This window comes from Eurosta solidaginis, chromosome 5, assembly GCF_040869045.1.
Source record: "Eurosta solidaginis isolate ZX-2024a chromosome 5, ASM4086904v1, whole genome shotgun sequence".
NCBI lineage: Eukaryota > Metazoa > Arthropoda > Insecta > Diptera > Tephritidae > Eurosta > Eurosta solidaginis.
This window is the reverse complement of record NC_090323.1, coordinates 219,757,832-219,769,117: the sequence shown is the minus strand read 5'-3', so window position 1 is coordinate 219,769,117 and position 11,286 is coordinate 219,757,832. Positions and strand designations below refer to the sequence as shown.

General features: G+C 37.2%; 1 long non-coding RNA gene across 1 annotated transcript; it reads left to right on the top strand.

The window, feature by feature from the left end:
* Window positions 1–3,014: 3,014 nt before the first annotated feature.
* LOC137252256 (uncharacterized) lies at window positions 3,015–3,617 on the top strand. The gene is made up of 3 exons (XR_010953489.1): window positions 3,015–3,230; window positions 3,289–3,455; window positions 3,516–3,617. It is a non-coding gene; the product is annotated as an uncharacterized lncRNA (long non-coding RNA).
* Window positions 3,618–11,286: the final 7,669 nt, after the last annotated feature.

Genomic DNA, 11,286 nt, shown 5'->3' with positions numbered 1-11,286 from the left:
TCCAAATTATGCAGAAAAAGCCACAAAATGACCCCAACGCTATCGCGGACGGATCCCGAAAACCATCCAGAAATGCCCAGTCCCAAAAGAACCCGAAATGACAACGACCCGATTCTAGACTTATCCAGAGAACCACGCAGAAATGATCCCTGTACCCTTCAGGGGTCCCGAAACGGACGGATCTCAAAAACCATGCAGAAAATATCCAGGAAGGGTCCCTAAATTATCCAGATATACTCCTGAAAAAGTTCCGAACTGACTCCGAGGGGATCCACGACGGATCGCGAAAACCACAGAGAAATTACTCCGGAAGGGTCCCAAAATAATCCCGAAATATTCCGGAAATGACCCCGATGTGATCCCGCGTGAAGGGTCCCAAAACTAACCCAAAAAAGTAGCAAAAAATGATCCCGAAATAATCTCGGAAAATTCTAGAAATTACCCTGACGGGATCCCGGACGAATCCTGAAAACTATCCTTAAATGATCCCAAAAAAGTCCCGAAATGACCTGACGGGGTCCCGTACGGATCCCGAAAACTATCCGGAAATGATGCCGAAAGGTTCCCCAAATGATCCCGTATTAGGTCCAAAATGACTCCGATGGGATTCCTGACGGATCCCGAAAACTATCCAGAAATTATGCCAGAGGGGACCCCAATGATCCCGAAAAAATCAGGAAATGTCCCGACGGGATCCCGGACGGATCCCGAAAACCATACAGAAATGATGCCGGAAGCTACCCCAAATGATCCCGAAATAGTTCCGAAATTACCCCGACGGGATCCCGGACGGAGCCTGAAAACCACCTAGAAATTATGCCGGTAAATACCTCAAATGATCCCGAAAAAGTCCCAAAATGACCCCAAAGGGATCCCGGACGAATCCCGAAAACCATCCAGAAATGATGCCAGTAGGCACCCCAAATGATCCCGAAATTACCCCGTCGGTATCTCGAAAACTATCTAGAAATGATGCCGGAAAGGTCCTCAAATGATCTCCTAATAGTCCCGAAATCACCCTGGCGGGATCCCGAAAACCATCCAGTAATGATGCCGAAAGGGTCCCCAAATGATCCCAAATTAGTCGAGAAAAGGTCCCGAAATGACCCCGACGGGATCAGGGACGGATCCTGAAAACCATATAGAAATTATGCCGGAAAATACCCCAAATGATCACGAAATAGTCCCGAAAAAGTCCCGAAATAACCCCGACGGAATCCCGGACGAATCCCGAACACCATACAGAAATGATGGCGGAAGGTAGCCCAAAAGATCCCGAAAAAGCCCTGAAATGACCCCGAAGGGATCCCGGACGGATCCCGAAAACCATACAGAAATGATGATGGAAGGTACCCCAAATGATCCCGAAATAGTTCCGAAACTACCCCGACGGGATCCCGGACGGATCCTGAAAACCATCTCGAAATTATGCCGGAAAATACCACAAATGATCCCGAAAAAGTCCCAAAATGACCCCGAAGGGATCCCGGACGATTCCCGAAAACCATCCAGAAATGATTCCAGTAGGCACCCCAAATGATCCCGAAATGACCCCGTAGGGATCCCGAAAACCATCCAGAAATGATGCCGGAAGATACCCCAAATGATTGCGAAATAATCCCGAAATATCACCGGAATATTCCCGAAAATGTACCAAAATAACCCCGACGGGATCCCGGACTGTTCCCGAAAACTATACACAAATTATTCCAGAAGTGTCCCAAAATTATCCCGAAATAGTTCCGTAAACCATCCATAAATGATCCCCGAAGGGCCTCGATATGACCCTAACGGAATTACAATTAAAGTGAAGCTAATTATAAAATCATGTTAATAAAGCAGCAGGCGCGTTGGAGCGAGTGAAGAGTTACAAAGAAACATACAGGTAAATCTAATACAAGCGTGCTAATGAAAACAATTGAAGGAGGGCGGATGGCGGGAGGAAAAGGAGAGGACCACTGACCGTGTTTCTAAAATTGTTTAGATCTCGAACTGTATGTGCCAGATACCAAAAACTATTGATTTAGGAGAAACTGTATATTAAGTTATAACAATTTATAGATTTTACACCAGAGGGTAGGAGAGAAGGGAGAGGAGAGGGGACGGAGGGTGTCACTGCTCACTTTGTAAGCCCTCGACTTATTTGACCCATTGAGTCTGTAATATTGGTGAAGGCCAGTATACGTAAAGTTATAATGTGTATAAATTATTAAAAAGTAATTGTTCGAAGGGGTCTTGGGACCCCTACCCCCTTTCCATTTTCGAAAATAATTTGGCTAGTACACTATTGTCTGTGTCCCAAATTTCATGAAAATGCGTGTAGCCGTTCTGGTGTGAGCACACATACCCCACTTATTAAGTTATATTTGTTCCCAAACTGATTATGTGATCTATTGTATACTGCCACACCCGATTAAATACGGAAAAGTACACATATTCCACGTATTAAGTTATATTTGTTCGCAAACTAATTATGTGATCTATTGTCTACTGCCATAAAACCAGATTAAATACGGAAAAGCATACATACCCCACTTATTAAGTTATATTTGTTCGCAAACTAATTATGTGATCTATTGTATACTGTCATAAAACCAGATTAAATACGGAAAAGTACATATACCCCACTTATTAAGTTATATTTTTTCCCAACTAATTATGTGATCTATTCTCTACTGCCATAAAACCAGATTAAATACGGAAAATCACACATACACTCAGAGAAAAAACGCATTGTAAAATTAAGTACGATCATACTTAATCCTACAATGCTCAATTTTAACTAAAACAATGTTGTTTTAACTATGAAGAACCTTGAATTAAAATTGGCAATTTGGATTTAAAAATGCATTTTTAATTCAAAGTTGTAGCCTTATCTTAAATTAAAGTTGAGCTATTTTGATTTACAGGTGTGCAATCTTACATCAATTAGAACGTGCTTGATTTAAGATTGCCATGTTTAAGCTTGCTATGTTTTGGGAATTCTGTGCAATTTTCATTCAGTAACACGCAAGCAAACCATACGGAGTGAAATACTTTAATTATTTAATATTTGAATATCAAAATGGATGAAATACAATATATTGATGATTTCGTATACACAAGTGAAGTACTGCAAATTGATACCGAAAATTTGGTCGCTGAGGAAAGCGTAATAAGTGAAGATGGCCAAAAATTGACACGGCTATTTAGGGAAATCGACTTGGAGGATGTTGGCAACCATTTAAAATGTAAATTAGGCTTTACTAGTCACTTTATGTATATTTTTAATATGTTTTAATTGTATAGCGGCACAGACAACATATAGAAGCCTCAAATGTATCCTGGAAAAGATCTACTAATGTACACTAAATGGGATATATTCAGAAATAATATTTCAAGTTACTATGAATCCAGTATTCACAATGATTATTGTAAGGAGCTTTTTTCAATGGCCAAAACAAGTGAAAACAAAGGTATATAAACATATATTTATACAAAAAGAAAATCCGTATAAAGTGAACTTGTTTTCTTAGAATCTCAAGACTACATTTTAACGTTGCTTTTAAACGCAGTTCTTCCACCAACTACACGATTTAAAAATAAAAGCAGAAAATGTAACAAAAAAGCTACAATAGCCGACGCACAAGAGAGTTCCGTTTTGCGTGTCATCTTTTGCGGAACATTCACGAAGTGATACTTAACTATTATTCAATATGGTGAAGCTGAAATAGGGAACAAGTAACCTCTTCTGTCCATTGAAAGACTTCGGTCTTTTAACTTAAAAATGGCTGCAACTGAAACAGCGTGCTTCATTTAATTTCTGTCTATAATCATAGAAGATTTGGAAGCAGTTGGTAACGAGCACTGGTGCCTTTTTATTCTCTTATCTAAAATAAACAACTTCGTATTAAAGTCACAGTGTTCTTGTAATGAATTAACTGAGCTGGAAAGTTTGATTCAGGATCACCATGCAATCCAAATTAATCTATATGGTAGTTTAAAACCAAAGCATCATTTTCTTGTACATTATCCCGCGGCTATAAGAAAAAATGGGCCATTAAAGTTTACTTGGTGCATGCGGTTTGAACCTTAACATAAAGATGCAAAAATGTATCTTTCTAATATAATGTCAAGGGTAAATCCCCCATATTCGCTAACTATAAAATCTGGAACCAAAGTTTCTAAATTTTTGCTCCACCATTTATTTGAGCCCCATTTTAGTTTTAAAAAATCAGAAATATTAGACTTAGCAAAGAAGCGTATTTTCATAAAATAGATGAAAATCCTGCTATTAACTTAAAAAAAACCGAGATCATTACTGAACCGAGTTACTAAGGCACACAATACAAAAGCAATTTTTATTTATCTACTGTTAACAATAACATTGAGTTGTACAAAACTAACATGTATATATCTTCATCAAAACAATGAAGTCTTCATTTTATGCTATCCGATATGTATACACAAATTTAGCGAAAATTTCCAGTCATTCGAAGTAGGCGGTAAGATTGATAAATTGTCATTTTAAACATTTCATCTTTTGTAAAACCTCTCCTACACTTATATTCTGTAAATAATGACAAGTCTTATGTAAAATTAAAACCGTTGTAAATTTATGTATAAGTATTGTATGGAATTTATACCTAATTCAAAAGTTATCAAATAAATCCGCAAGTTCATATGCAAGTAATGATGGATGTTTTTTTAGTGGGCGTGATGTTGAAAAATAAATAGGTTGTGGGGAATATGAAAATTAAAATAGTTTAATGTTACATTAAGTATGTTATACCTTAATTCAAACTGTATGCAACCTTAAATTAACAATGCACGATTTTATTTTAAGAGTGTACACTTTTAAAATAAACGCGAATCAATGTTAATTCAAGCACGAATCACCTTAAATTAAAAGTTGTAAATGTTATAATTCCATCAACATTGTCCATATTTCGATTAACAATTTTCCACCATAACCGGAAATCATGACGATTTATATTTGATTTAACATTGTTTATGCTTGATTTTACAATGTTCTTCCCTGAGTGTACCCCACTTATTAAGTTATATTTGTTCGCAAACGAATTACGTGATCTATTGTATACTGCCATAAAACCAGATTAAATACGGAAAAGCACACATACACTACATATTAAGTTATATTTGATCCCTAACGGGATCCCGAAAACCATCCAGAAATGACTCTGGAGGGATCCCCAACTGATCTCGGAAAAGTCCCAAATAACTCCGACGGGATCCCGGACGAATCCCGAAAATCATGCAGAAATTAACCCGAAATGGTACCAAAATCATCCCGAAATGGTCCCGATATAACTCCGAAGAGTTCCAGGACAGATCCCGAAAATCATCCAGAAATTATTCCGGAGGGTCCCAAAATGATTCCGAAATAGTCCCGAAAAAGTCGCGAAAGGACATGACGTGATCCCAGACGGATTCCGAAAACCATCCAGAATTGATCTCTGAAGGGTCCGCAAATGATCCCCAAATAGTCCGGAAAAAGTCCCGAAAAAATTCAGAAGGGATCCTGGACAAATGCCGAAAATCATCCAGACATTATCCAAAATGATTCCGAAATAGTCCCGATTCCGAAATGACCCTGACGTGATCCCGGACGGATCCCGAAAACCATCCAGAATTGATCTCTGAAGAGTCCGCAAATGATCCCCAAGTAGTCCGGAAAAAGTCCCGAAAAAACTCCGACGGGATCCCGGACAGATCCCGAAAATCATACAGAAATTATCCCGAAGGGTCGCAAACTGATCCCGAAATAGTCCCGAAATGTCGCGAAATGATCTCTGAAGGGTCCACAAATGACCCCGAAATAGGCCTGAAAAAGTCCCGAAATTACCGCGACGAAATCCCGAAAACCATCCAGAAATGATGCCGAAAGGATCCCCAAATGATCCCCTAATAGTGCCGAAATGATGGAATAAATGGCCTTTATTAAAGTACTTCACAATAACACTCCAACTATTTTCAAAATAATACTGCTATTGCTCGCTAGATAGCGTCTTAATCGAAACTGATTCGTCGTGCCTCAGCCTGTGCCGCTTTTATACTCTTCGGTTTCCTCGTTCACCCATTTCTCCTAAGGTCTAGTAATTTCGTGAACCTGATGCTTGTTTACCCTATATATACGTATATTTGCAATTTGTATACATATGCGTGTGTATATGTGAGCGGCTGATGATGACATGCGCTTGTGACTATCTCTCTCTGTTGCCCCGCACGCATGTGTGCAGACATAATGATTAATTTGTTTACGTACATACAAGTGTAGCAACTTGCTTTATTGTTGTTGTGGCTTTATTTACTTAGTATCAGATTAGTGATGGGAGTATCACTTAGTGTCACTAATATTCGTCACAGTATATTTGTTGAATTACTTACTTAATTGCCGCTTAACCGTCTAAACGGTTATGGCCGTCCAACAAGGCACGCCAGTCGCTCCTTCTCTCCGCCAACTGGCGCCAGTTGGTCACACCAAGGGAGTTTAAATCGCTTTCCACGTGGTCCTTCCAACGGAGTGGGCCGCCCTCTACCTCTGCTTCCGTAGGCTGGTTCCGATAGAAACACTTTCTTGGCCGGATCATCATCCTTCATTCGCATAACATGGCCTAGCCAGCGCAGCCGCTGCGTTTTAATTCGCTGGACAATGTTATGTCTGCGTATAGCTCGTACAGCTCATCATTAAATCTTCTTCGGTACTCGTCATCGCCAACACGTAGAGGTCCATAAATCCTTCGCAGAACTTTTCTCTCGAACACTCCCAAAGCCGCTTCATCTGCTGTTGTCATGGTCCATGCTTCTGCCCCATATGGCAGGACGGGTACGATAAATGACTTGTAGAGTATGATTTTCGTTCGCCGAGAGAGAACTTTACATTTCAATTGCCTACCTAGTCCAAAGTAGCATTTATTGGCAAGATAGTGTTGATGCTGGTTCCCAAATAAACGAAGTCTTTTACTATTTCGAAATTATGGCGGCCAACAGTAGCGTGGTTGCCAAGGCGCGTATGCGCTGACTCTTTGCTCGATGACAGCAGGTATTTCGTTTTGTCCTCATTCACCATCAAACCCATCTTTGCCGCTTCTTTTTCCAGTTTGGCGTAAGCAGAACTAACAGCGCGGGTGTTTAGGACGATGATATCAACGTCATCAGCATATGCCAGTAATTGCACGCTTTTTTAGTATATTGTTCCAGCGCGGTTAAGTTCTGTAGCTAGTATAATTTTCTCCAGCATCAAATTAAAGAAATCGCACGATAGGGGGTCAGCCTTTCTGAAACCTCGTCTAGTTTCGAACGGCTCGGAGAGGTCTTTCCCAATTCTGACTGAGCTGATGGTGTTGCTCGACATCATTTTGCACAGCCTTATAAGTTTTGCGGGGAAACCAAAGTCAGACATAGCGGCATATAGGCAGCGCCTTTTCGTACTGTCGAAAAGGACGAAGAGGTGATATGTGTCGATTCTCTTTTTACGGGTTTTTTCCAAGATTTGGCGCATTTTGAAAATCTGGTCTATGGTAGATTTACCAGGTCTGAAGCCGCACTGACAAGGTCCAATCAGCCGGTTCACGGTCGGCTTCAATCTTTCGCACAATACACTTGAAAGGACCTTATATGTTTGTTGAATAGAAATGTTTAAATGGGAATATATTATCCAAATTTTAGTGGATTTATTATATTCGTGAATTTTTGAACGCAAAGTAATATATGGCCTCTTTAAAGTTTTGATTTATTTTGTACTTCTGTTCCATTTCTTCTATAAAACTAACATTTGTACATCGTTAGAAGCACAACTATTGAATGACCTAAAAATGTATCGAAGAATAAACACAGGGAAAGTTATATACCAGTATACATCTCGAAAATCTACGGGCATTGGGTCTTTATATCACCTTCTGTTCTACCCTTAGCTTCTTTAAGTTTTGCATACTTTCACAAGCATTAAAAAATTACTTCTGTTTCTTGCCGCGTCCGCACCTCATCATGTATGGTCATATATATGTACTTACATTTTTGAGGTACCAACAATTGTTGCTTGAAATGTTGTAATATCCTCTCAGTCCACTAATCATTTCATCTTTTATGCAGGTTTAAATGAGTGCGAATGTTGTGCCTGTTACCATGGACTTGCACATTTTTATTTGCGAAGTGTGTTATTAAGTTGACATGTGTACAATGATTGTATTTTTAATGAAAAGTACAATGGGTACGCCTAATTAGTTTTATCTGTTCTGAGACGTGTAAATAAACAAAAAGGTTTCAAGAATTTGAAATAACAAAAGTATCTCTAAATTTTAGTTAAAGCTACACAGGGCCAATCTTGCTATATTCAGCGTGCTTTGCACTTTGATTGTATTAACTTTAGTAACATAACGGACATAAACGAATCGATATATGTAAATATAGACTTGCATATATCAAAATACTGAGGAGGAAAAAAGGAATCGACTTTGCCATGTCCGTCCATCTGTCGGTGCACACGATAGCTTGAGTAATTATTGAGAATAAAATATTGAAATTTGGTATAGTGGTTCCTTGGCGCTCATCTCTCATTGCTATTAAAAGTGAGGGAATCGGATGGTAACCATGCCCACTTTTTACATATATAACATTTTGGAAAACACATAAAACCTGATTATTTAATAAATTATTCATCTAGATTATTACAATTCGACGTGTGTGCTGATATTGAGACTATTGATAAAAAATTAAAAAAAAAAATTTGAAAATGGGCGTGGCACCGCCCACTTGTGATAAAATGAATTTTACAAATATTATGAATCATAAACCAAAAGTCGTTAAACCTATCATAGCAAAATTCGACAGAGAGGTTGCCTAAACTATAGAGAATGCTTCGAAGAAAAATTAACGAAATCGGTGAAGGACCACACCAATTTTTGAAAGGGTCGTGGACGAATAAAATAGGCTATGTATTTGCAACGGTGTTTCATTTTCCAAGTGAAATTATAACAAGAAACAGTAAAAAGTTTTAATTTTTGAAAATTGGCGTGGGACCGCCTCTTTTATAACTAAACAATATGCTATGTTTCGAGAGTCATAACTCGAAGAAATATTAAAGGGTCGTAATAAGATTGGGTACACATATATTCCTTATAGCAGAAAATATTTCAAGTTAAAAATGGATGGGATCGCCTAAACACCACGCCCACTTTTATATAAAAAATATTTAAAAGGGTTGCAGGCTAGAATGATAAGCTATATTTTAGCGAAAAATAGTTTTTTATCAATGATATTTCACTTACGAAGTTTTATTGTAAGAGGAAATTAGGTGAAATGTTTTTTTAATGGACGGTGCTACGCCCCTATTCCGATCATACATTTCTAGAGACTCAATAGAAAAAAAGAAATACCTCGTAAAAAAATCCGAAAAAGTAAATTATCTGAAATGAACTGTACAGTTCAAACTCACGCTGAGTATATAATATTCCGTTACACCCAAACTCAGACACCCTTGCTTGCTTTTGTTTATTTTAATTAGCTGAACAAACATTTTTAGCTCTTTCAATATAACAAATCAAATGTATTTATTGATATTCTAGCGCAATGAAACGACGCATTTTTCTATACTTTTCAAAACAAAATTTATTTGCAATTGTTTGTTTATTTATGTGTGGGCCAATCCCAAAACAAGTCCATCACGAATCGAAAATCAAAACTGGTCAGACTTTACTTCTATCACTTGGGATTAAAAGTGAAATATGTGTATGATATTGAAATGAAATAATTTATTTTTCCCTTCATCTTGGAGAGAGAAACATGGATTCAAAGAAAGGCTTCATTCATCTGTTTTGCAAATTTGGATGTTTTACTAACAAAATATAACGTGCTTTTTCTTTTAATAAAATTTCGCCTAATTTTTATTTAGCATTAAAAAAACTTTGGAAAACAGAGGTTTTATAAATTCATCCCTTATCCTCATTATTTTCCTAGTAAGAAAACGTCGACTTGAAATTCAAAAAGCTTTCAGATGTTAAATAGGCCTGTTTGCTAAAATTTTTCCGGAAAGTTGGGGTAACATTTCTTATTGGTGTCTAAAATTTGTCAAGTCCATTAGTTCATCCGTATATTGGCCTATAACTTTATTTCTGTTTAGCTAACGAACAAAACTTATATGTTGTCAGAGAGATGGGATTTTGGGCTTTCAGCAGTGTTTAAACTGATAATTGATTCTTGGAGATGTTACAGAAATCTTACAAAATATGACGAAAATTTAAATTGTTGTATCTCTTTTTCATTTTATATATACAAAGGATTATCTGAGGAAAATCTAAAATCAGTTTTCATTTCAAAGGTATGAATTGTAAAGATTAATGTCGGTTTTATTCGTGTATTCAACAATTTCATATGAAGACAACAGAGAAAGGAGTACAAATTAGCTTGCATTTTTCTTGTCAATCTTATTTACTTAAAAAAATATATCTACAGTATATTTGTTGAATAGAAATGGTTAAATGGGAATATATTATCCAAATTTCAGTGGATTTATTATATTCGTAAGTTTTTGAAAGCAAAATAATGTATGGCCTCTTTAAAATTTTGATTTATTTTGTACTTCTCTTCTATTTCTTCTATAAAACTAACATTTGTACATCGTTAGAAATACAAGAATCTAACCTATTAAATGACCTAAAAATTTATCGAATAGTAAACACAGGCAAAGTTATAAACCAGTATACGTCTCCGCTTATGAAAAGGGGGTTTTGGGCCTTTAGCCCGGACTAAGGGCGTATTCGAAATTCCAGATATGTTGACTCTACTAGAACTAAAACTTGATGTCTCGCAAAGAATATATTTTCAATATCATATAGTGTAATTCATTGAGAAAAAATTACGGGTATTGGGTCTTTATTTCACCTTCTTTAAGTTTTGCATACTTTCACAAGCATTAAAAAATTACTTCTATTTCTTGCCGCGTCCGAACCTCATCATATATGGTCATATATATGTACTTAAATTTTTGAGGTACACACAATTGTTGCTTAAAGTGTTGTAATATCCGCTCAGTCCACTATTCATGTCTTCTTTTATGCAGGTTTAAATGAGTGCGAATGTCGCGCCTGTTACCATGGACTTACCCATTTGTATTTGCGAAGTGTGTTATTAAGTTGACATGTGTACAATGACTGTATTTTTAATGAAAAATACAATGGGTCCTAATTAGTTTTATCTGTTTTGAGACGTGTAAATAAACAATAAGATTTCAAGAATTTGAAATAACAAAAGTATCTCTAACTTTTAGTCAAAGCTACAAAGGGCCAATCT